This window comes from Delphinapterus leucas, chromosome 6, assembly GCF_059928025.1.
Source record: "Delphinapterus leucas isolate spDelLeu-1000000601 "Yukka" chromosome 6, BTC_Dleu_Yukka2, whole genome shotgun sequence".
Classification (NCBI taxonomy): domain Eukaryota; kingdom Metazoa; phylum Chordata; class Mammalia; order Artiodactyla; family Monodontidae; genus Delphinapterus; species Delphinapterus leucas.
In genome coordinates, this window is record NC_143134.1 from 877,144 (window position 1) to 904,509 (window position 27,366).

Sequence of the window (27,366 nt, forward strand, 5' to 3'; positions counted from 1 at the left end):
ATAAAATCTACCTTGAACCAAAAATGAAAAAAAGAAAAAAAAACAGAACCTACAAGTTACACAGAGGAAAACCGTATCAGGGCACTTGCTCCAGTTGTAAACAATTCTGAAGTTGGTCAGTGGTGGGGAATCATCTCCCATTCAGCCAGCAGGCCCTACGCAAAAAGCGTCCTCATTGCAAAGCTGGGGGACCGTGCCGAGGCATCTGTGAGTAAACGTGGGCTGAGCCCCAGGCCAGCTGCTGCTGAAATGTTCCCACCCTTCCCAGGTAAAACACCTGAATATGTACAAGGACTTGAAAGCCTAGAGGAAGGGCCATGGAGCCACATGAGTGACAGCATGCCAGCCGACTTGGTGCCTGCAGGCCAGCCAGGATGGTCCTGGCCCTGGGTACTCTTCTGGAAGCTTTCCATTTCCCTGCCTGAGATACCCCTGCTGTCCCGGCCCCCACTGCATTCTTCCTTCCTCACCTCTGCCCAGGGAGAAATTCAAGCGGCAGGTATGGGTGACACATCCTCTTCTTTAGGAGGTGGCATCTTGGCAACTGCTGCAGAAAGTCCAGCAGAGCCCCACTCACACTGGACCACCCACAAAGCCGTGGCATCTCACTCCCTCCCACCAGCCCAGACCCGAGACTGCTGACTGGGCAGAGAAAATGGCGTCAGGCACAGCTGCAGGGGCTCTTGCTGCCTGGAGCGGTGTTTATATTGATCTCAACCCAGGCACACCTGGGGAGGACTGGTCGGCATGGTAAGGCTTCCCAGGCCAGCCAATAATCACCCCTCAGGGGCTCACAGTTGCCGAAAATGGAACTTTCTGAATCGGCCAGGTCCAAGGAACAGGTGTGGGCTCCTGAGAGTCAGGATGGACAAGGGGCTGCAGCTCTGGCTTGTTTTCTAATTATATTATCTGGCCCATGAGTGGGAGACAACTTCAAGAAAACCCTCTCCTAATGAGAGGAACCCAGGAGTCAGGGAGAGGAGGGGTGGGTGGTGGGTGGAGACAGAGGCCTGGTGCCCCGGGTGCAGTGGAAGTCTCTGGAAGACCAGGTGGAGGGAGGCCACACAGAGTGATGCCCAGGGTCACAGACCTGTCGGAGCTGCTGTTTGTTAGTTCAAGTCCTGCTCTGAGGTGCTCTGTGTCAGATCTGAGTGACAGGTGAGCTGGGAGTGCTCTGCAATGAGGGCGATGTGCACGGTTCCTCTGTGCCCAGCCCTGCCACCGTAACTGCAAGGGTAGCTCTGTATCCTGAGAGGGGTCTGACCACGAAAGCCCCGTGGTCTGGGGTGGGGGTAGGGTACCTGCGCAGGTGATCTCCATATCCTGGGATTGGCCTGATCTCGAGAGCCCCATGGGCTGCTGGAGTCCTGGTAAAGGATGTCAGGACAGTCAGTGAAGCCACCAAGGATATACCTCCAGTAGTTCCTAAAACCTACACCCTGCTGGTCATTCTACCAACCACCAGGACATGGTATTCTGTATTAGTCTTCAATGATGCCTTCTTTTGTATTCCGTTAGTGTCAGAGTCACAAGAAATTTTGGCTTGTGAGTGGCAGGACTCAACATACAACTAAAACAATACTTCTGGGCCGTCTTGCCCAAAGGGTTCAAAAATTCCCACACCATCTTTGGGGAAAGCTCAGCTAAAGACCTAAAAGTTCTACCACTGGAAAAGGAAACACTCCTTCAATATGCAGACGACATTCTGATCACCAGCCCTACTAAGGAGACCTCTGAACTACCAAGCCAATAAAGGATACAAGTTGTCCAAGAAAAAGCTCAAATATCACAGACTACGGCGACCTGCCTGGGCTTCATTCTCACAGAAGGTCGGAGAAGCCCATCCCAGGAAAGGGAAGAAACAATTTACAGCCTTACCCATATCTAAAACTAGAAGACAGCTTAGGGGTCCCCAGGGAGGCCAGGGTTTGCTGCTTCTGGATCCCTAACTACAGTCTACTAGCTGGACCTCTATATGAAACACTGAAAGGAAAAGATGATGATCCTTTTGAATAGAATCCAGAAGTGGCCTTTCAAGAATGGAAAGAGCAGTCAATTCAGACCCTTGCCCTGGAACTCCCTAATTTAGCTAAACCCTTTGATCTTTACATTCCTGGTGAAAAGGGAATCGCCATTGGAGTATTAGTGCAAAAACTGGGACCACTTGAAATGGAACAATGCAAGAATGCCATCCAGGTAGGATAAACTACAGTCACCAAGGGACTTGGCCCACTGCCACATCTGGCCAAGATACTGGCGGTATCTAAAAACCTGGAAATCAGCAGCACAAAAGGCCACCTCCCTCCTAAGGGAAAAGGACCCCACGTGGTGATCCTAACCCCCAACCATGCCCTGAAGTTGCAGGGTTTGCTCCGTGGGCACACTGACCTCGAATGAGGTGGCCCTCCAACTCCAACCTCCAGAGAGATAACCGGGAGCAACGGGGCACCATGACGACTCATGTGACCATCACTTGACCTGGAGTTTCTCTCATAAAACAACAAAAGTGTGTCCCAAAAGAGTAGACTACTGCTTGCAGGACTTACTGCACCCAGAGCGGACCTAATAATCTTGGCAGGGGAAAAGTATATCACGCTGTCAGCATAGAAAAGCCTACAGACACTGTGATAATGGTGGCCAATAAGACCGGCTGGACTCCTGTTTACTTCAAAAGGCTGTTGACTCAGTGGCCATCATGATCCTTCATCACCACTGACCCTGGATTGTCTGGGAGTTGAGCGGACAGGGTCCTGACACCTGGTGCTGTTTTTACGTTAATCCAGGGGCCTAATTGAAGAAAGCGCAGACTACTGGTCGGAGCATCTAGGCTGGCAGAAACGGTCAGCCTAAGGTGGCCGAACAAATGTGGGGCGGGGTGAAACTGGACCTCACAGCGTCACTGCACATCTCCTTCCTGGACCCTTAAAGGTCATTAGAATCTATAACACTTCCAATACTGGTGCTCAGGCGGACGAGCAGGGAGGCAGGAGGCCTGGGGACAATCAACGTCACCTGGAGGCTGCTGGGAAGTTCTGACCCTCGCCCACAGGTATGAGGGCTCCTAACTCAGCACTCAGCAGTTACAGAAGAAGGGTCTGCACCCTCAGCACTCCAAGAATGAGGAAGGGGACAAAAGGCAGAAGAGGGGTTTGTCCCAGGCAAAGCCCCTTAAAAATCCCTGGGAGATAAAAATAGAATCTGGGCAATAAAATAAAGTCTAACCTTTTTTATCCTTTGTGCTTTGTCTAATTTCACGTGCTCCTAGGGTCCCGCATACAGAGGTTCCACACCCGGCACTTCAGACCAGATTTTCTAGTGCAGAATGGCTGGGTCGACACCTCAGATCCTGGGGCACAGTGCACACTCCGTGATATAGAGCCTGAGCTGCAGCCAGCCGGGCCCTCAAGAGCTCCGCCCCCTCCCTCCCACTGACTCTGACAGGATCTCTACACAGCAGCCCAGCCCACAGCCCACGGGGTAGCACATGCTCTCACCTCTCCATTCTCTGATCAAAATATAAAGTTTCCTTTGCTTCTGAACCAAACTCAGTCTCGATCTTTTGGCTCCAATGACACTGGGCAGGGGGACACTTGTTGGGATCCACTCTGGAGGATCAGTAACAGAAATTGAGAACATTGTAACTTCAATGAACAGATGTGTGAGCCAAACTGTAATTAACATAGAACAGTGTATAAGGCTCGGTTAAAATAAAATGTTTCTAACACTTCCATTTGATATTTCCATCACTTTATTATAAGCAAGTTCAGTGAAAAGGTTTGTCTTATTTGTCAGGTCAATATTAGAGAAACGAAGTGATTTCTTTCCAAGGATGTACATCTAGTAATCTTGGTTAAAGCTTCAATCTTGTTTTAAATGCTTTTCCATTGAAAATGATACCTCTCTTTCAGCTGCCCCATTTATGAGAAGTATAAAGTCTTATAATTTATTATTACCAAAGGGGAAAGGTGAGAGGAGGGATAAATTAACAGTTTGAGATTAACACATACACACTGCTATGTATAAAATCGATCATCAACAAGGAACTACTGTATAGCACCAGGAACTACACTCAATATTTTACAATAACCTATAAGGGGAAATAATCTGAAAAAGAATAGATATTTTTATTGACATCATCTATCAATGACAGTTAAAATGGAACCTAAGGGAAGCCGGTGGTGAGTGCTTCTGACCCTGAAGACTTCAGTCATCTAAAGTTTGGACTCTGCCTACTTCCCAAGGCCCTTAATGAACATATGTGTAGCCGTAGCTTAAAAAATTCCCCAGTTTGGGTTGTGGAGAGACACTGATTTTGTAAAAGCCCTGGTGTTCTCCTCATATGAATGGGACACTTTCTACAGCTAAAATATGCCTGTCACACCCAGAGGATGGTATAACATCTGATCGGGAAGAGTTTGGAAAAGGCATCTCATCTCCTCATCTCCTGGTGCTCGGGTTCACCCCTCCAGCGTCTTTACGAACAGTCTCCCCACTTGGAGATGTCAGCACTGTCAACATCTTGTTGCAGACAGTTTGGAATTTGTCCAGAGGATGAAGCAGAAGGTGGAGGAACAATGAGAGACAAGTCTTAGGTGTTCGGACAGGCACATGTCACTCTTATTTCCAATCAGGAAGACGAATTGACCAAAGGCTAGGGTTGCCCATGGAAACAGAATAGGGCTTGAGGAAATCCCGCTGCTTTGTGGCCAGTTCCCATAAACACAAGTTGAAAAATGGAACTCAGGGACACTAAAATTCACGAAACTGCAGAGTTGAAAATATCTGTCACTGAAAAATTCTTGAGGAAAGTCAGAGAAAAGGATGTGTAAGCAACGGAGAATGGCAGGAAAGGGATTGGAAGAGGTAGAAAGGACTCGCCATTAAGCACAAGAAAAGGGGCTGAACATTGCCAACATTGCAGTTGGCCAAAAAGGGTGTATGCGTCTTTTTCTGTATATATTCAAGAAAAGGGCATACACTTTTTTAGCCAACCAAACAGGTGGGCACTGGAAATCAATACTACAAAACATATCACTTCGCATCAGTCAGAAGAGCCGTCCTCATAAAGTGTAAACACCAGAAATGCAGGACAGGGCAAGGAGAAAAGGGAGCCCTGTGAGGCTTATACTGGAAATGTATATTGCCAACGGTCACTCTGTAGAAGTGTATTGTGTTTACTAAAGCATCTAAAAAATGAGCTACAGAGCACAGGGCACTTGCACTCATGGACGTATATCTTGGGAAAAACAAAAATCGAGAGGACACAGGCACCCCAATGTATACCGCCTCACTGTTTAAAAGATCCTCGACTAGGATATAACTTAAATGTCTCTGGAGGGAAAAAATGGATACAGATGTGGTGCTTATGTAGAGTGGAATATGACTCAGCCTGGAAATCAATGAAATATGGCCACTTGTAACAACTCCAGAGGAGTTACGTATGATCATTCAAAGTCAGAGAATTCAAAAACAAAAAGACATACTATATCACTAATACATGGAATGTAAACTTGGCTACACATGAACTGAATTACAAAACAGAACAGGGTGTCAAATATAGAAAACCAACTTATTCTTGCTTAGAGATAAAGGTGAGTTGGGGTGCTGCATAAAACCAGAGATTGAAATTAGCACAGATACAGTTCCATAAGCCAAATATGTAATAGTCAAGACCTACAACTTGCTCAACAAAATGGACTCAACACCCCATATTCAACGCCTAGGAATATACCTGACTAATAAGAATCTTCAAACCCATGGTTTTATATGTCTCCGTAAGAGAATCAAGCGTGTGTACAGTGGCATGAACACATCAGTGAAAATACGATAAATCCCATTATCAAAATAAATTACAGAAACAAAAAACACAATGACAGTGAAATAGAGAGCAATTCTTAGAGAGCAATTCTCAAATAATTCATTCAGGGCTTGTGATGCAACCTGGATTTACCACATCTACACCCAGAGCTGGGTGTGACATAAGGCTGGACACTTCGGGCTGATAGCATTGGTGAGATTCGGTGAGCAAACTCAGACCCTTTGAAGTCATACTGCATGGTACCCATTCCATGGGTCCCAACTCTCCAAGTTTAAGGGATTCTTCCTTCAGTTAAATCATGCATGGGAAGCCCAGAGTACGGTCCCCTGTGTGATTGGGAAACGTTTTCAAATGCATCTCAGTTTTCGAGCCCAGGGACTAGGCTTCACCATTCCAGACGCTTTACTAACACTCTCCCCACTTGGAGAGTCAGTGCCTTTAACCTCCTGTTTGGCACAGTTTGCAATTTCTGCACAAGATGAACAGGAATAGGTAGAACCAATAAGGGACTAGCTGTAGGTGTCTGCACGGGCAAATGGAATGCTCATTTCCCACCAGGAAGAGGAATTAACCAAAGTCTCAGCATGCCCGGCCAGAAACAGATTAGGGCCTGAACCAATCCTGCGGTTGTGCGGCCAGCTCACAAGAAAGCGAGTTGAAGAAAGGAGCTCAGGGGCACTGTAATTCACAAACCTGCAGAGTTATGAATGACAGCTATCGTCCCAAAATGTATTGAAGTAAGTCTTAAAAGAGGACTTGAAAGCGGGGCAGAATTTCAGGAAAACGATTTCAGGGGGTAGACTGGAATTGCACTTAGAGCATAGGAAATGAGGCAGAATGTCGACAATGATGCACTTGGCCAAAAAGGGCGTATGCGTTTTTTCCTGCATATATTCAGGAAAAAACGCATACGCACTTTTTGGCTAACCAAGCAAGCGTGTAAAGGAAATCTGCACTACAATGAAGTCTCACTGCCCCCCGGTCAAAAGGGCATTCTGAAAAACGTGTAAAATGCAGAAAGGCAGGACAGGTCATGGAGAACAGGGAGCCTTGTTATGCTGATGGGCGGGATGTAAATTGCCAACAGCCACTCTGGAGAAGTGTATGGTGTTTCCTGAAACACGTAGGAAACAAAGCAACACAGCCTATGGCACTTCCACTTATGGTCCTATAGCTTAGGGAAACTAAAATCAAAAACACACAGCCACCCCAATGTTTGGGACGGCTCTGTTTACAAGAACCTCGTCTACGGAAAAAGTTAGATATCCGAGACAGCAAAAAATGGATAAAGAAGTTGTGGTACGCACGTACAATGGAATATAACTCAGCAATCATATCTACGTCATCAGGACGGTAGCGGCATAATCAGTGGATTCAGGTACGATGATTCTACGAGAAATATGTCACACAGAAAAAGAAACATCATAAGATATCAGTAATACACGGAATATGAACTTGGCTACACATGAACTGAATTACAAAACAGAACAGGATCTCAAATTTAGAAAACACACTTATGCTTGCTTATGAGGAAAGGTGAGTTGGGGTGCTGCATAAAACCAGAGATTGAAATTAGCACAGATACCGTTCCATAAGCCAAATATATAATAAACAAGACCTACTCCTTGTTCAACGAAATGGACTCAACAGCCCATATTCAACGCCTGGGAATATACGTGACAAGTAATAATCTTAAAACCCATGGATTTATATGTCTCCATAAGGAAATCAAGCGTGTGTACAGCGGCCTAAACGCAGCAGTGAAAATCCGATAAATCCCATTATCAAAATAAATTTCAAAAACAAAACACAATGACAGTGAAATAGAGAGCAATTCTTAAATAATTCATTCAGGGCTTGTGATGCAACCTGCATTTACCACATCTACACCCAGAGCTGGGTGAGACATAAGGCTGGACACTTCGGGCTGATAGCATTGGTGAGGTTCGGTGAGCAAACGCAGACCCTTTGAAGTCATACTCCATGGTACGCATTCCATGGGTCCCAACTCTCCAGGTGTAAGGGATTCTTCCTTCAGCTAAAACATGCATGGGAAACACAGTGTATGGTCCACCATGTGGTTGGGAAACGTTTTCAAATGCATCTCAGTTTTCGTCCCCTGGTACTCGGGTTCACCATTCCAGACGCTTTACGAACACTCTCCCCACTTGGAGAGTCAGTGCCTTTAACCTCCTGTTTGGCACAGTTTGCAATTTCTGCGCAAGATGAACAGGAATAGGGAGAACCAATGAGAGACTAGCTGTAGGTGTCTGCACGGGCAAATGGAACGCTCATTTCCCACCAGGAAGAGGAATTAACCAAAGGCTCAGCATGCCCGACCGGAAACAGATTAGGGCCTGAAGCAATCCTGCGGTATTGCGGCCAGCTCACAAGAAAGCGAGTTGAAGAAAGGAGCTCAGAGGCCCTGTAATTCACAAACCTGCAGAGCTATGAATGACAGCTATCGTCCAAAAATGTATCGAAGTAAGTCTTCGAAGAGGACTTGAAAGCGCGGCAGAATTTCAGGAAAATGATTTCAGGGGGTAGACTAGAATTGCACTTAAAGCATAGGAAAAGAGGCAGAATGTCGACAATGATGCACTTGGACAAAAAGGGCGTATGCGTTTTTTCCTGAATATATTCAGGAAAAAACGCATACGCACTTTTTGGCCAACGAAGCAAGCGTGTAAAGGGAATCTGCACTACAATGAAGTCTCACTGCCCCCTGGTCAAAAGGGCCATCTGAAAAACGTGTAAAATCCAGAAAGGCAGGACAGGTCATGGAGAACAGGGAGCCTTGTTATGCTGATGGGCGGGATGTAAATTGCCAACAGCCACTCTGGAGAACTGTATGGTGTTTCCTGAAACACGTAGGAAACAAAGCAACACAGCCTATGGCACTTCCACTTATGGTCCTATAGCTTAGGGAAATTAAAATCAAAAACACACAGCCACCCCAAAGTTTGGGATGGCTCTGTTTACAAGAACCTCGTCTACGGTACAAGTTAATTATCCGAGAAAGCAAAAAATGGATAAAGAAATTGTGGTACGCACGTACAATGGAATATCACTCAGCAATGAAATCTATGTCATCAGGCCCGTAGAGGCATAATGAGTGTATTCAGGTATGATGATTCTACGAGAAATAAGTCACACAGAAAAAGAAACATCATAAGATATCACTAATACACGGAATGTAAACTTGGCTACACATGAACTGAATTACAAAACAAAACAAGGTCTCAAATTTAGAAAACCAACTTATGCTTGCTTATGGGGAAACGTGAGCTGGGGTGCTGCATAAAACCAGAGATTGAAATTAGCACAGATACCGTTCCATAAGCCAAATATATAAAAGACCAAACCTACTCCTTGCTCAACGAAATGGACTCAACACCCCATATTCAACGTCTGGGAATATACCTGTCAAGCAAGAATCTTAAAACCCATGGATTTATATGTCTCCATAAGGAAATCAAGCATGTGTACAGCGGCCTAAACGCAGCAGTGAAAATCCGATAAATCCCATTATCAAAATAAATTTCAAAAACAAAACACAATGACAGTGAAATAGAGAGCAATTCTTAGAGAGCAATTCTCAAATAATTCATTCAGGGCTTGTGATGCAACCTGGATTTACCACATCTACACCCAGAGCTGGGTGTGACATAAGGCTGGACACTTCGGGCTGATAGCATTGGTGAGATTCGGTGAGCAAACTCAGACCCTTTGAAGTCATACTGCATGGTACCCATTCCATGGGTCCCAACTCTCCAAGTTTAAGGGATTCTTCCTTCAGTTAAATCATGCATGGGAAGCCCAGAGTACGGTCCCCTGTGTGATTGGGAAACGTTTTCAAATGCATCTCAGTTTTCGAGCCCAGGGACTAGGCTTCACCATTCCAGACGCTTTACTAACACTCTCCCCACTTGGAGAGTCAGTGCCTTTAACCTCCTGTTTGGCACAGTTTGCAATTTCTGCACAAGATGAACAGGAATAGGTAGAACCAATAAGGGACTAGCTGTAGGTGTCTGCACGGGCAAATGGAACGCTCATTTCCCACCAGGAAGAGGAATTAACCAAAGTCTCAGCATGCCCGGCCAGAAACAGATTAGGGCCTGAACCAATCCTGCGGTTTTCCAGCCAGCTCACAAGAAAGCGAGTTGAAGAAAGGAGCTCAGGGGCACTGTAATTCACAAACCTGCAGAGTTATGAATGACAGCTATCGTCCCAAAATGTATTGAAGTAAGTCTTAAAAGAGGACTTGAAAGCGGGGCAGAATTTCAGGAAAACGATTTCAGGGGGTAGACTGGAATTGCACTTAGAGCATAGGAAATGAGGCAGAATGTCGACAATGATGCACTTGGCCAAAAAGGGCGTATGCGTTTTTTCCTGCATATATTCAGGAAAAAACACATACGCACTTTTTGGCTAACCAAGCAAGCGTGTAAAGGAAATCTGCACTACAATGAAGTCTCACTGCCCCCCGGTCAAAAGGGCATTCTGAAAAACGTGTAAAATGCAGACAGGCAGGACAGGTCATGGAGAACAGGGAGCCTTGTTATGCTGATGGGCGGGATGTAAATTGCCAACAGCCACGCTGGAGAAGTGTATGGTGTTTCTGAAACACGTAGGAAACAAAGCAACACAGCCTATGGCACTTCCACTTATGGTCCTATAGCTTAGGGAAACTAAAATCAAAAACACACAGCCACCCCAAAGTTTGGGACGGCTCTGTTTACAAGAACCTCGTCTACGGAAAAAGTTAGATATCCGAGACAGCAAAAAATGGATAAAGAAGTTGTGGTACGCACGTACAATGGAATATCACTCAGCAATGATATCTACGTCATCAGGACGGTAGCGGCATAATCAGTGGATTCAGGTACGATGATTCTACGAGAAATATGTCACACAGAAAAAGAAACATCATAAGATATCAGTAATACACGGAATATGAACTTGGCTACACATGAACTGAATTACAAAACAGAACAGGATCTCAAATTTAGAAAACACACTTATGCTTGCTTATGGGGAAAGGTGAGTTGGGGTGCTGCATAAAACCAGAGATTGAAATTAGCACAGATACCGTTCCATAAGCCAAATATATAATAAACAAGACCTACTCCTTGTTCAACGAAATGGACTCAACAGCCCATATTCAACGCCTGGGAATATACGTGACAAGTAATAATCTTAAAACCCATGGATTTATATGTCTCCATAAGGAAATCAAGCGTGTGTACAGCGGCCTAAACGCACCAGTGAAAATCCGATAAATCCCATTATCAAAATAAATTTCAAAAACAAAACACAATGACAGTGAAATAGAGAGCAATTCTTAAATAATTCATTCAGGGCTTGTGATGCAACCTGCATTTACCACATCTACACCCAGAGCTGGGTGAGACATAAGGCTGGACACTTCGGGCTGATAGCATTGGTGAGGTTCGGTGAGCAAACGCAGACCCTTTGAAGTCATACTCCATGGTACGCATTCCATGGGTCCCAACTCTCCAGGTGTAAGGGATTCTTCCTTCAGCTAAAACATGCATGGGAAACACAGTGTATGGTCCACCATGTGGTTGGGAAACGTTTTCAAATGCATCTCAGTTTTCGTCCCCTGGTACTCGGGTTCACCATTCCAGACGCTTTACGAACACTCTCCCCACTTGGAGAGTCAGTGCCTTTAACCTCCTGTTTGGCACAGTTTGCAATTTCTGCGCAAGATGAACAGGAATAGGGAGAACCAATGAGAGACTAGCTGTAGGTGTCTGCACGGGCAAATGGAACGCTCATTTCCCACCAGGAAGAGGAATTAACCAAAGGCTCAGCATGCCCGACCGGAAACAGATTAGGGCCTGAAGCAATCCTGCGGTATTGCGGCCAGCTCACAAGAAAGCGAGTTGAAGAAAGGAGCTCAGAGGCACTGTAATTCACAAACCTGCAGAGCTATGAATGACAGCTATCGTCCAAAAATGTATCGAAGTAAGTCTTCGAAGAGGACTTGAAAGCGCGGCAGAATTTCAGGAAAACGATTTCAGGGGGTAGACTAGAATTGCACTTAAAGCATAGGAAAAGAGGCAGAATGTCGACAATGATGCACTTGGACAAAAAGGGCGTGTGCGTTTTTTCCTGAATATATTCATGAAAAAACGCATACGCACTTTTTGGCCAACCAAGCAAGCGTGTAAAGGAAATCTGCACTACAATGAAGACTCACTGCCCCCCGGTCAAAAGGGCCATCTGAAAAACGTGTAAAATCCAGAAAGGCAGGACAGGTCATGGAGAACAGGGAGCCTTGTTATGCTGATGGGCGGGATGTAAATTGCCAACAGCCACTCTGGAGAAGTGTATGGTGTTTCCTGAAACACTTAGGAAACAAAGCAACACAGCCTATGGCACTTCCACTTATGGTCCTATAGCTTAGGGAAATTAAAATCAGAAACACACAGCCACCCCAAAGTTTGGGACGGCTCTGTTTACAAGAACCTCGTCTACGGTACAAGTTAATTATCCGAGAAAGCAAAAAATGGATAAAGAAATTGTGGTACGCACGTACAATGGAATATCACTCAGCAATGAAATCTACGTCATCAGGCCCGTAGCGGCATAATGAGTGTATTCAGGTATGATGATTCTACGAGAAATAAGTCACACAGAAAAAGAAACATCATAAGATATCACTAATAGACGGAATGTATACTTGGCTACACATGAACTGAATTACAAAACAAAACAAGGTCTCAAATTTAGAAACCCAACTTATGCTTGCTTATGGGGAAACATGAGCTGGGGTGCTGCATAAAACCAGAGATTGAAATTAGCACAGATACCGTTCCATAAGCCAAATATATAAAAGACCAAACCTACTCCTTGCTCAACGAAATGGACTCAACACCCCATATTCAACGCCTGGGAATATACCTGTCAAGCAAGAATCTTAAAACCCATGGATTTATATGTCTCCATAAGGAAATCAAGCATGTGTACAGCGGCCTAAACGCAGCAGTGAAAATCCGATAAATCCCATTACCAAAATAAATTTCAAAAACAAAACACAATGACAGTGAAATAGAGAGCAATTCTTAGAGAGCAATTCTCAAATAATTCATTCAGGGCTTGTGATGCAACCTGGATTTACCACATCTACACCCAGAGCTGGGTGTGACATAAGGCTGGACACTTCGGGCTGATAGCATTGGTGAGATTCGGTGAGCAAACTCAGACCCTTTGAAGTCATACTGCATGGTACCCATTCCAAGGGTCCCAACTCTCCAAGTTTAAGGGACTCTTCCTTCAGTTAAAACATGCATGGGAAGCCCAGAGTACAGTCCCCCGTGTGATTGGGAAACGTTTTCAAATGCATCTCAGTTTTCGAGCCCAGGGACTCGGCTTCACCATTCCAGACGCTTTACTAACACTCTCCCCACTTGGAGAGTCAGTGCCTTTAACCTCCTGTTTGGCACAGTTTGCAATTTCTGCACAAGATGAACAGGAATAGGTAGAACCAATGAGGGACTAGCTGTAGGTGTCTGCACGGGCAAATGGAATGCTCATTTCCCACCAGGAAGAGGAATTAAACAAAGGCTCAGCATGCCCGGCCGGAAACAGATTAGGGCCTGAACCAATCCTGCGGTTTTGCGGCCAGCTCACAAGAAAGCGAGTTGAAGAAAGGAGCTCAGGGGCACTGTAATTCACAAACCTGCAGAGTTATGAATGACAGCTATCGTCCAAAAATGTATTGAAGTAAGTCTTAAAAGAGGACTTGAAAGCGGGGCAGAATTTCAGGAAAACGATTTCAGGGGGTAGACTGGAATTGCACTTAGAGCATAGGAAATGAGGCAGAATGTCGACAATGATGCACTTGGCCAAAAAGGGCGTATGCGTTTTTTCCTGAATATATTCAGGAAAAAACGCATACGCACTTTTTGGCTAACCAAGCAAGCGTGTAAAGGAAATCTGCACTACAATGAAGTCTCACTGCCCCCCGGTCAAAAGGGCCATCTGAAAAAAGTGTAAAATCCAGAAAGGCAGCACAGGTCAAGGAGAACAGGGAGCCTTGTTATGCTGATGGGCGGCATGTAAATTGCCAACAGCCACTCTGGAGAAGTGTATGGTGTTTCCTGAAACACGTAGGAAACAAAGCAACACAGCCTATGGCACTTCCACTTATGGTCCTATAGCTTAGGGAATTTAAAATCAAAAACACACAGCCACCCCAAAGTTTGGGACGGCTCTGTTTACAAGAACCTCGTCTACGGTACAAGTTAAATATCCGAGAATGCAAAAAATGGATAAAGAAGTTGTGGTACGTACGTACAATGGAATATCACTCAGCAATGAAATCTACGTCATCAGGCCCGTAGCGGCATAATGAGTGGACTCAGGTACGAGGATTCTACGAGAAATAAGTCACACAGAAAAAGAAACATCATAAGATATCACTAATACACGGAATGTAAACTTGGCTACACATGAACTGAATTACAAAACAGAACAGGGTCACAAATTTAGAAAACCAACTTATGCTTGCTTATGGGGAAAGGTGAGTTGGGGTGCTGCATAAAACCAGAGATGGAAATTAGCACAGATACCGTTCCATAAGCCAAATATATAATAGACAAGACCTACTCCTTGCTCAAGGAAATGGACTCAAAACCACATATTCAACGACTGGGAATATACCTGACAAGTAAGAATCTTAAAACCCATAGATTAATATGTCTCCATAAGGAAATCAAGCGTGTGTACAGCGGACTAAACGCAGCAGTGAAAATCCGATAAATCCCATTATCAAAATAAATTTCAAAAACAAAACACAATGACAGTGAATTAGAGAAGAATTCTTAAATAATTCATTCAGGGCTTGTGATGCAACCTGGATTTACCACATCTACACCCAGAGCTGGGTGAGACATAAGGCTGGACACTTCGGGCTGATAGCATTGGTGAGGTTCGGTGAGCAAACGCAGACCCTTTGAAGTCATACTGCATGGTACCCATTCCATGGGTCCCAACTCTCCAGGTTTAAGGGATTCTTCCTTCAGCTAAAACATGCATGGGAAACCCAGAGTATGGTCCACCATGTGATTGGGAAACGTTTTCAAATGCATCTCAAGTTTCGTCCCCTGGTACTCGGGTTCACCATTCCAGACGTTTAGTAACACTCTCCCCACTTGGAGAGTCAGTGCCTTTAACCTCCTGTTTGGCACAGTTTGCAATTTCTGCGCAAGATGAACAGGAATAGGGAGAACCAATGAGAGACTAGCTCCAGGTTTATGCATGGGCAAATGGAACGCTCATTTCCGACCAGGAAGAGGAATTAACCAAAGGCTCACCATGCCGTGCCAGAACCAGATTAGGGTCTGAGGCAATCCTGTGGGTTTGCGGCCAGCTCACAAGATAGCGAGTTGAAGAAAGGAGCTCAGGGGCACTGTAACTCACAAACCTGCAGAGTTATAAATGACAGCTATCGTCCAAAAATATATTGAAGGAAGGCTGCGAAGACGACTTGTAAGCGGGACAGATTTGCAGGAAAACGATTTCAGGGGGTAGACGGGAATTTCATTTAAAGCATAGGAAAAGAGGCAGAACGTCGACAATGATGCTCTTGGCCAAAAAGTGCGTATGCGTTTTTTCCTGAATATATTCAGGAAAAAACGCATACGCCCTTTTTGGCCAACCAAGCAAGCATGTTAAAGAAATCTGCACTACAATGAAGTCTCACTGCCCCCCGGTCAAAAGGGCCATCTGAAAAAAGTGTAAAATCCAGAAAGGCAGCACAGGCCATGGAGAACAGGGAGCCTTGTTATGCTGATGGGCGGGATGTAAATTGCCAACAGCCACTCTGGAGAAGTGTATGGTGTTTCCCGGAACACCGAAAAAACAAAGCTACGGAGCCTATGGCACTTCCACTTATGGTCCTATAGCTTAGGGAAATTAAAATCAAAAACACACAGCCACCCCAAAGTGTCGGACGGCTCTGTTTACAAGAACCTCGTCTACGGTACAAGTTAAATATCCCAGAATGTGAAAAATGGATAAAGAAGTTGTGGTACGTACGTACAATGGAATATCACTCAGCAATGAAATCTATGTCATCAGGCCCGTCGCGGCATAATGAGTGGATTCAGGTACGATGATTCTAAGTGAAATAAGTCACACAGAAAATGAAACATCATAAGATATCACTACTACACGGAATGTAAACTTGGCTACACATGAACTGAATTACAAAACAGAACAGGGTCTCAAATTTAGAAAACCAACTTATGCTTGCTTAAGGGGAAAGGTGAGTTGGGGTGCTGCATAAAACCAGAGATAGAAATTAGCACAGATACCTTTCCATAAGCCAAATATGTAATAGTCAAGACCTACACCTTGCTCAACGAAATGGACTAAACACCCCATATTCAACGCCTAGGAATACACCTGACTAGTAAGAATCTTCAAACCCATGGATTTATATGTCTCCGTAAGAGAATGAAGCGTGTGTACAGCGGCATGAATGCAGCAGAGAAAATCCGATAAATCCCATTATCAAAATGAATTACACAAACAAAACCCAAGGACAGTGAAATAGAGAGCAATTCTTAAATAATTCATTCAGGGCTTGTGATGCAACCTGGATTTACCACATCTACACCCAGAGCTGAGTGAGACATAAGCTTGGGCACTTCGGGCTGATAGCATTGGTGAGGTTCGATGAGCAAATGCAGACCCTTTGAAGTCATACAGCATGGTACCCATTCCATGGGTCCCAACTCTCCAAGTTTAAGGGATTCTTCCTTCAGCTAAAACATGCATGGGAAACCCACAGTATGGTTCACCGTGTGACTGGCAAACGTTTTCAAATGCATCTCAGGTTTCGTCCCCTTTTACTCGGGTTCACCATTCCAGACCCTTTACGAACACTCTCCCCACTTGGAGAGTCAGTGCATTTAACCTCCTGTTGGGCACAGTTTGCAATTTCTGCGCAAGATGAAAAGGAATAGGGAGAACGAATGAGAGACTAGCTCTAGGTGTCTGCACGGGCAAATTTAACGCTCATTTCCCACCAGGAAGAGGAAATAACCAAAGGCTCAGCATGCCGTGCCGGAACCAGATTAGGGCCTGAAGCAATCCTGTGGGTTTGCGGCCAGCTCACAAGATAGCGAGTTGAAGAAAGGAGCTCAGGGGCACTGTAGCTCACAAACCTGCCGAGTTATAAATGACAGCTATCGTCCAAAAATATATTGAAGGAAGGCTGCGAAGACGACTTGTAAGTGAGGCAGAATTGCAGGAAAACGATTTCAGGGGGTAGAAGGGAATTGCATTTAAAGCATAGGAAAAGAGGCAGAACGTCGACAGTGATGCTCTTGGCCAAAAAGTGCGTATGCGTTTTTTCCTGAATATATTCAGGAAAAAACGCATACGCCCTTTTTGGCTAACCAAGCAAGCATGTTAAAGAAATCTGCACTACAATGAAGTCTCACTGCCCCCCGGTCAAAAGGGCCATCTGAAAAAAGTGTAAAATCCAGAAAGTCAGCACAGGCCATGGAGAACAGGGAGCCTTGTTATGCTGATGGGCGGGATGTAAATTGCCAACAGCCACTCTGGAGAAGTGTATGGTGTTTCCCGGAACACCGAAAAAACAAAGCTACGGAGCCTACGGCACTTCCACTTATGGTCCTATAGCTTAGGGAAATTAAAATCAAAAACACACAGCCACCCCAAAGTGTCGGACGGCTCTGTTTACAAGAACCTCGTCTACGGTACAAGTTAAATATCCCAGAATGTGAAAAATGGATAAAGAAGTTGTGGTACGTACGTACAATGGAATATCACTCAGCAATGAAATCTATGTCATCAGGCCCGTCGCGGCATAATGAGTGGATTCAGATACGATGATTCTAAGTGAAATAAGTCACACAGAAAATGAAACATCATAAGATATCACTACTACACGGAATGTAAACTTGGCTACACATGAACTGAATTACAAAACAGAACAGTGTCTCAAATTTAGAAAACCAACTTATGCTTGCTTAAGGGGAAAGGTGAGTTGGGGTGCTGCATAAAACCAGAGATAAAAATTAGCACAGATACCGTTACATAAGCCAAATATGTAATAGTCAAGACCTACCCCTTGCTCAACGAAATGGACTAAACACCCCATATTCAACGCCTAGGAATACACCTGGCTAGTAAGAATCTTCAAACCCATGGATTTATATGTCTCCGTAAGAGAATGAAGCGTGTGTACAGCGGCATGAATGCAGCAGAGAAAATCCGATAAATCCCATTATCAAAATGAATTACACAAACAAAACCCAAGGACAGTGAAATAGAGAGCAATTCTTAAATAATTCATTCAGGGCTTGTGATGCAACCTGGATTTACCACATCTACACCCAGAGCTGAGTGAGACATAGGTTGGGCACTTCGGGCTGATAGCATTGGTGAGGTTCGATGAGCAAATGCAGACCCTTTGAAGTCATACAGCATGGTACCCATTCCATGGGTCCCAACTCTCCAAGTTTAAGGGATTCTTCCTTCAGCTACAACATGCATGGGAAACCCACAGTATGGTTCACCGTGTGACTGGCAAACGTTTTCAAATGCATCTCAGGTTTCGTCCCCTTTTACTCGGGTTCACCATTCCAGACCCTTTACGAACACTCTCCCCACTTGGAGAGTCAGTGCATTTAACCTCCTGTTGGGCACAGTTTGCAATTTCTGCGCAAGATGAAAAGGAATAGGGAGAACGAATGAGAGACTAGCTCTAGGTGTCTGCACGGGCAAATTTAATGCTCATTTCCCACCAGGAAGAGGAAATAACCAAAGGCTCAGCATGCCGTGCCGGAACCAGATTAGGGCCTGAAGCAATCCTGTGGGTTTGCGGCCAGCTCACAAGATAGCGAGTTGAAGAAAGGAGCTCAGGGGCACTGTAGCTCACAAACCTGCCGAGTTATAAATGACAGCTATCGTCCAAAAATATATTGAAGGAAGGCTGCGAAGACGACTTGTAAGTGAGGCAGAATTGCAGGAAAATGATTTCAGGGGGTAGAAGGGAATTGCATTTAAAGCATAGGAAAAGAGGCAGAACGTCGACAGTGATGCTCTTGGCCAAAAAGTGCGTATGCGTTTTTTCCTGAATATATTCAGGAAAAAACGCATACGCCCTTTTTGGCTAACCAAGCAAGCATGTTAAAGAAATCTGCACTACAATGAAGTCTCACTGCCCCCCGGTCAAAAGGGCCATCTGAAAAAAGTGTAAAATCCAGAAAGTCAGCACAGGCCATGGAGAACAGGGAGCCTTGTTATGCTGATGGGCGGGATGTAAATTGCCAACAGCCACTCTGGAGAAGTGTATGGTGTTTCCCGGAACACCGAAAAAACAAAGCTACGGAGCCTACGGCACTTCCACTTATGGTCCTATAGCTTAGGGAAATTAAAATCAAAAACACACAGCCACCCCAAAGTGTCGGACGGCTCTGTTTACAAGAACCTCGTCTACGGTACAAGTTAAATATCCCAGAATGTGAAAAATGGATAAAGAAGTTGTGGTACGTACGTACAATGGAATATCACTCAGCAATGAAATCTATGTCATCAGGCCCGTCGCGGCATAATGAGTGGATTCAGGTACGATGATTCTAAGTGAAATAAGTCACACAGAAAATGAAACATCATAAGATATCACTACTACACGGAATGTAAACTTGGCTACACATGAACTGAATTACAAAACAGAACAGTGTCTCAAATTTAGAAAACCAACTTATGCTTGCTTAAGGGGAAAGGTGAGTTGGGGTGCTGCATAAAACCAGAGATAGAAATTAGCACAGATACCGTTCCATAAGCCAAATATGTAATAGTCAAGACCTACCCCTTGCTCAACGAAATGGACTAAACACCCCATATTCAACGCCTAGGAATACACCTGGCTAGTAAGAATCTTCAAACCCATGGATTTATATGTCTCCGTAAGAGAATGAAGCGTGTGTACAGCGGCATGAATGCAGCAGAGAAAATCCGATAAATCCCATTATCAAAATGAATTACACAAACAAAACCCAAGGACAGTGAAATAGAGAGCAATTCTTAAATAATTCATTCAGGGCTTGTGATGCAACCTGGATTTACCACATCTACACCCAGAGCTGAGTGAGACATAAGGTTGGGCACTTCGGGCTGATAGCATTGGTGAGGTTCGATGAGCAAATGCAGACCCTTTGAAGTCATACAGCATGGTACCCATTCCATGGGTCCCAACTCTCCAAGTTTAAGGGATTCTTCCTTCAGCTAAAACATGCATGGGAAACCCACAGTATGGTGCACCATGTGACTGGCAAACGTTTTCAAATGCATCTCAGTTTTCGTCCCCTTTTACTCGGGTTCACCATTCCAGACCCTTTACGAACACTCTCCCCATTTGGAGAGTCAGTGCCTTTAACCTCCTGTTGGGCACAGTTTGCAATTTCTGCGCAGGATGAAAAGGAATAGGGAGAACGAATGAGAGACTAGCTCTAGGTGTCTGCACGGGCAAATTTAACGCTCATTTCCCACCAGGAAGAGGAATTAACCAAAGGCTCAGCATGCCGTGCCGGAATCAGATTAGGGCCTGAAGCAATCCTGTGGGTTTGCGGCCAGCTCACAAGATAGCGAGTTGAAGAAAGGAGTTCAGGGGCACTGTAACTCACAAACCTGCAGAGTTACAAATGACAACTATCGTCCAAAAATATATTGAAGGAAGGCTGCGAAGACGACTTGTAAGCGGGACAGATTTGCAGGAAAACGATTTCAGGGGGTAGACGGGAATTGCATTAAAACATAGGAAAAGAGGCAGAACGTCGACAATGATGCTCTTGGCCAAAAAGGGCGTATGCGTTTTTTCCTGAATATATTCAGGAAAAAACGCATACGCCCTTTTTGGCCAACCAAGCAAGCATGTTAAGGAAATCTGCACTACAATGAAGTCTCACTGCCCCCCGGTCAAAAGGGCCATCTGAAAAAAGTGTAAAATCCAGAAAGGCAGCACAGGCCATGGAGAACAGGGAGCCTTGTTATGCTGATGGGCGGGATGTAAATTGCCAACAGCCACTCTGGAGAAGTGTATGGTGTTTCCCGGAACACCGAAAAAACAAAGCTACAGAGCCTACGGCACTTCCACTTATGGTCCTATAGCTTAGGGAAATTAAAATCAAAAACACACAGCCACCCCAAAGTGTCGGACGGCTCTGTTTACAAGAACCTCGTCTACGGTACAAGTTAAATATCCCAGAATGTGAAAAATGGATAAAGAAGTTGTGGTACGTACGTACAATGGAATATCACTCAGCAATGAAATCTATGTCATCAGGCCCGTCGCGGCATAATGAGTGGATTCAGGTACGATGATTCTAAGTGAAATAAGTCACACAGAAAATGAAACATCATAAGATATCACTACTACACGGAATGTAAACTTGGCTACACATGAACTGAATTACAAAACAGAACAGGGTCTCAAATTTAGAAAACCAACTTATGCTTGCTTAAGGGGAAAGGTGAGTTGGGGTGCTGCATAAAACCAGAGATAGAAATTAGCACAGATACCTTTCCATAAGCCAAATATGTAATAGTCAAGACCTACCCCTTGCTCAACGAAATGGACTAAACACCCCATATTCAACGCCTAGGAATACACCTGACTAGTAAGAATCTTCAAACCCATGGATTTATATGTCTCCGTAAGAGAATGAAGCGTGTGTACAGCGGCATGAATGCAGCAGAGAAAATCCGATAAATCCCATTATCAAAATGAATTACACAAACAAAACCCAAGGACAGTGAAATAGAGAGCAATTCTTAAATAATTCATTCAGGGCTTGTGATGCAACCTGGATTTACCACATCTACACCCAGAGCTGAGTGAGACATAAGCTTGGGCACTTCGGGCTGATAGCATTGGTGAGGTTCGATGAGCAAATGCAGACCCTTTGAAGTCAAACAGCATGGTACCCATTCCATGGGTCCCAACTCTCCAAGTTTAAGGGATTCTTCCTTCAGCTAAAACATGCATGGGAAAACCACAGTATGGTGCACCATGTGACTGGCAAACGTTTTCAAATGCATCTCAGTTTTCGTCCCCTTTTACTCGGGTTCACCATTCCAGACCCTTTACGAACACTCTCCCCACTTGGAGAGTCAGTGCCTTTAACCTCCTGTTGGGCACAGTTTGCAATTTCTGCGCAAGATGAAAAGGAATAGGGAGAACCAATGAGAGACTAGCTCTAGGTGTCTGCAGGGGAAATTTAACGCTCATTTCCCACCAGGAAGAGGAATTAACCAAAGGCTCAGCATGCCGTGCCGGAACCAGATTAGGGCCTGAAGCAATCCTGTGGGTTTGCGGCCAGCTCACAAGATAGCGAGTTGAAGAAAGGAGCTCAGGGGCACTGTAACTAACAAACCTGCAGAGTTACAAATGACAGCTATCGTCCAAAAATATATTGAAGGAAGGCTGCGAAGACGACTTGTAAGCAGGACAGATTTGCAGGAAAACGATTTCAGGGGGTAGACGGGAATTGCAGTTAAAGCACAGGAAAAGAGGCAGAACGTCGACAATGATGCTCTTGGCCAAAATGGGTGTATGCGTTTTTTCCTGAATTTATTCAGGAAAAAAAGCATATGCGCTTTTTGGCCAACCAAGCAAGCATGTTAAAGAAATCTGCACTAAAATGAAGTCTCACTGCCCCCCGGTCAAAAGGGCCATCTGAAAAAAGTGTAAAATCCAGAAAGGCAGCACAGGCCATGGAGAACCGGGAGCCTTGTTATGCTGATGGGCGGGATGTAAATTGCCAACAGCCACTCTGGAGAAGTGTATGGTGTTTCCCGGAACACCGAAAAAACAAAGCTACGGAGCCTACGGCACTTCCACTTATGGTCCTATAGCTTAGGGAAATTAAAATCAAAAACACACAGCCACCCCAAAGTGTCGGACGGCTCTGTTTACAAGAACCTCGTCTACGGTACAAGTTAAATATCCCAGAATGTGAAAAATGGATAAAGAAGTTGTGGTACGTACGTACAATGGAATATCACTCAGCAATGAAATCTGTGTCATCAGGCCCGTCGCGGCATAATGAGTGGATTCAGGTACGATGATTCTAAGTGAAATAAGTCACACAGAAAATGAAACATCATAAGATATCACTACTACACGGAATGTAAACTTGGCTACACATGAACTGAATTACAAAACAGAACAGTGTCTCAAATTTAGAAAACCAACTTATGCTTGCTTAAGGGGAAAGGTGAGTTGGGGTGCTGCATAAAACCAGAGATAGAAATTAGCACAGATACCGTTCCATAAGCCAAATATGTAATAGTCAAGACCTACCCCTTGCTCAACGAAATGGACTAAACACCCCATATTCAACGCCTAGGAATACACCTGGCTAGTAAGAATCTTCAAACCCATGGATTTATATGTCTCCGTAAGAGAATGAAGCGTGTGTACAGCGGCATGAATGCAGCAGAGAAAATCCGATAAATCCCATTATCAAAATGAATTACACAAACAAAACCCAAGGACAGTGAAATAGAGAGCAATTCTTAAATAATTCATTCAGGGCTTGTGATGCAACCTGGATTTACCACATCTACACCCAGAGCTGAGTGAGACATAAGGTTGGGCACTTCGGGCTGATAGCATTGGTGAGGTTCAATGAGCAAATGCAGACCCTTTGAAGTCATACAGCATGGTACCCATTCCATGGGTCCCAACTCTCCAAGTTTAAGGGATTCTTCCTTCAGCTAAAACATGCATGGGAAACCCACAGTATGGTGCACCATGTGACTGGCAAACGTTTTCAAATGCATCTCAGTTTTCGTCCCCTTTTACTCGGGTTCACCATTCCAGACCCTTTACGAACACTCTCCCCATTTGGAGAGTCAGTGCCTTTAACCTCCTGTTGGGCACAGTTTGCAATTTCTGCGCAGGATGAAAAGGAATAGGGAGAACGAATGAGAGACTAGCTCTAGGTGTCTGCACGGGCAAATTTAACGCTCATTTCCCACCAGGAAGAGGAATTAACCAAAGGCTCAGCATGCCGTGCCGGAATCAGATTAGGGCCTGAAGCAATCCTGTGGGTTTGCGGCCAGCTCACAAGATAGCGAGTTGAAGAAAGGAGTTCAGGGGCACTGTAACTCACAAACCTGCAGAGTTACAAATGACAACTATCGTCCAAAAATATATTGAAGGAAGGCTGCGAAGACGACTTGTAAGCGGGACAGATTTGCAGGAAAACGATTTCAGGGGGTAGACGGGAATTGCATTAAAACATAGGAAAAGAGGCAGAACGTCGACAATGATGCTCTTGGCCAAAAAGGGCGTATGCGTTTTTTCCTGAATATATTCAGGAAAAAACGCATACGCCCTTTTTGGCCAACCAAGCAAGCATGTTAAGGAAATCTGCACTACAATGAAGTCTCACTGCCCCCCGGTCAAAAGGGCCATCTGAAAAAAGTGTAAAATCCAGAAAGGCAGCACAGGCCATGGAGAACAGGGAGCCTTGTTATGCTGATGGGCGGGATGTAAATTGCCAACAGCCACTCTGGAGAAGTGTATGGTGTTTCCCGGAACACCGAAAAAACAAAGCTACAGAGCCTACGGCACTTCCACTTATGGTCCTATAGCTTAGGGAAATTAAAATCAAAAACACACAGCCACCCCAAAGTGTCGGACGGCTCTGTTTACAAGAACCTCGTCTACGGTACAAGTTAAATATCCCAGAATGTGAAAAATGGATAAAGAAGTTGTGGTACGTACGTACAATGGAATATCACTCAGCAATGAAATCTATGTCATCAGGCCCGTCGCGGCATAATGAGTGGATTCAGGTACGATGATTCTAAGTGAAATAAGTCACACAGAAAATGAAACATCATAAGATATCACTACTACACGGAATGTAAACTTGGCTACACATGAACTGAATTACAAAACAGAACAGGGTCTCAAATTTAGAAAACCAACTTATGCTTGCTTAAGGGGAAAGGTGAGTTGGGGTGCTGCATAAAACCAGAGATAGAAATTAGCACAGATACCTTTCCATAAGCCAAATATGTAATAGTCAAGACCTACCCCTTGCTCAACGAAATGGACTAAACACCCCATATTCAACGCCTAGGAATACACCTGACTAGTAAGAATCTTCAAACCCATGGATTTATATGTCTCCGTAAGAGAATGAAGCGTGTGTACAGCGGCATGAATGCAGCAGAGAAAATCCGATAAATCCCATTATCAAAATGAATTACACAAACAAAACCCAAGGACAGTGAAATAGAGAGCAATTCTTAAATAATTCATTCAGGGCTTGTGATGCAACCTGGATTTACCACATCTACACCCAGAGCTGAGTGAGACATAAGCTTGGGCACTTCGGGCTGATAGCATTGGTGAGGTTCGATGAGCAAATGCAGACCCTTTGAAGTCAAACAGCATGGTACCCATTCCATGGGTCCCAACTCTCCAAGTTTAAGGGATTCTTCCTTCAGCTAAAACATGCATGGGAAAACCACAGTATGGTGCACCATGTGACTGGCAAACGTTTTCAAATGCATCTCAGTTTTCGTCCCCTTTTACTCGGGTTCACCATTCCAGACCCTTTACGAACACTCTCCCCACTTGGAGAGTCAGTGCCTTTAACCTCCTGTTGGGCACAGTTTGCAATTTCTGCGCAAGATGAAAAGGAATAGGGAGAACCAATGAGAGACTAGCTCTAGGTGTCTGCAGGGGAAATTTAACGCTCATTTCCCACCAGGAAGAGGAATTAACCAAAGGCTCAGCATGCCGTGCCGGAACCAGATTAGGGCCTGAAGCAATCCTGTGGGTTTGCGGCCAGCTCACAAGATAGCGAGTTGAAGAAAGGAGCTCAGGGGCACTGTAACTAACAAACCTGCAGAGTTACAAATGACAGCTATCGTCCAAAAATATATTGAAGGAAGGCTGCGAAGACGACTTGTAAGCAGGACAGATTTGCAGGAAAACGATTTCAGGGGGTAGACGGGAATTGCAGTTAAAGCACAGGAAAAGAGGCAGAACGTCGACAATGATGCTCTTGGCCAAAATGGGTGTATGCGTTTTTTCCTGAATTTATTCAGGAAAAAAAGCATATGCGCTTTTTGGCCAACCAAGCAAGCATGTTAAAGAAATCTGCACTAAAATGAAGTCTCACTGCCCCCCGGTCAAAAGGGCCATCTGAAAAAAGTGTAAAATCCAGAAAGGCAGCACAGGCCATGGAGAACCGGGAGCCTTGTTATGCTGATGGGCGGGATGTAAATTGCCAACAGCCACTCTGGAGAAGTGTATGGTGTTTCCCGGAACACCGAAAAAACAAAGCTACGGAGCCTACGGCACTTCCACTTATGGTCCTATAGCTTAGGGAAATTAAAATCAAAAACACACAGCCACCCCAAAGTGTCGGACGGCTCTGTTTACAAGAACCTCGTCTACGGTACAAGTTAAATATCCCAGAATGTGAAAAATGGATAAAGAAGTTGTGGTACGTACGTACAATGGAATATCACTCAGCAATGAAATCTGTGTCATCAGGCCCGTCGAGGCATAATGAGTGGATTCAGGTACGATGATTCTAAGTGAAATAAGTCACACAGAAAATGAAACATCATAAGATATCACTAATACACGGAATGTAAACTTGGCTACACATGAACTGAATTACAAAACAGAACAGGGTCTCAAATTTAGGAAACCAACTTATGCTTGCTTAAGGGGAAAGGTGAGTTGGGGTGCTGCATAAAACCAGAGATAGAAATTAGCACAGATACCTTTCCATAAGCCAAATATGTAATAGTCAAGACCTACCCCTTGCTCAACGAAATGGACTAAACACCCCATATTCAACGCCTAGGAATACACCTGACTAGTAAGAATCTTCAAACCCATGGATTTATATGTCTCCGTAAGAGAATGAAGCGTGTGTACAGCGGCATGAATGCAGCAGAGAAAATCCGATACATCCAATTATCAAAATGAATTACACAAACAAAACCCAAGGACAGTGAAATAGAGAGCAATTCTTAAATAATTCATTCAGGGCTTGTGATGCAACCTGGATTTACCACATCAACACCCAGAGCTGAGTGAGACATAAGGTTGGGCACTTCGGGCTGATAGCATTGGTGAGGTTCGATGAGCAAATGCAGACCCTTTGAAGTCATACAGCATGGTACCCATTCCATGGGTCCCAACTCTCCAAGTTTAAGGGATTCTTCCTTCAGCTAAAACATGCATGGGAAACCCACAGTATGGTGCACCGTGTGACTGGCAAACGTTTTCAAATGCATCTCAGGTTTCGTCCCCTTTTACTCGGGTTCACCATTCCAGACCCTTTACTAACACTCTCCCCACTTGGAGAGTCAGTGCCTTTAACCTCCTGTTTGGCACAGTTTGCAATTTCTGCGCAAGATGAACAGGAATAGGGAGAACCAATGAGAGACTAGCTGTAGGTGTCTGCACGGGCAAATTTAACGCTCATTTCCCACCAGGAGGA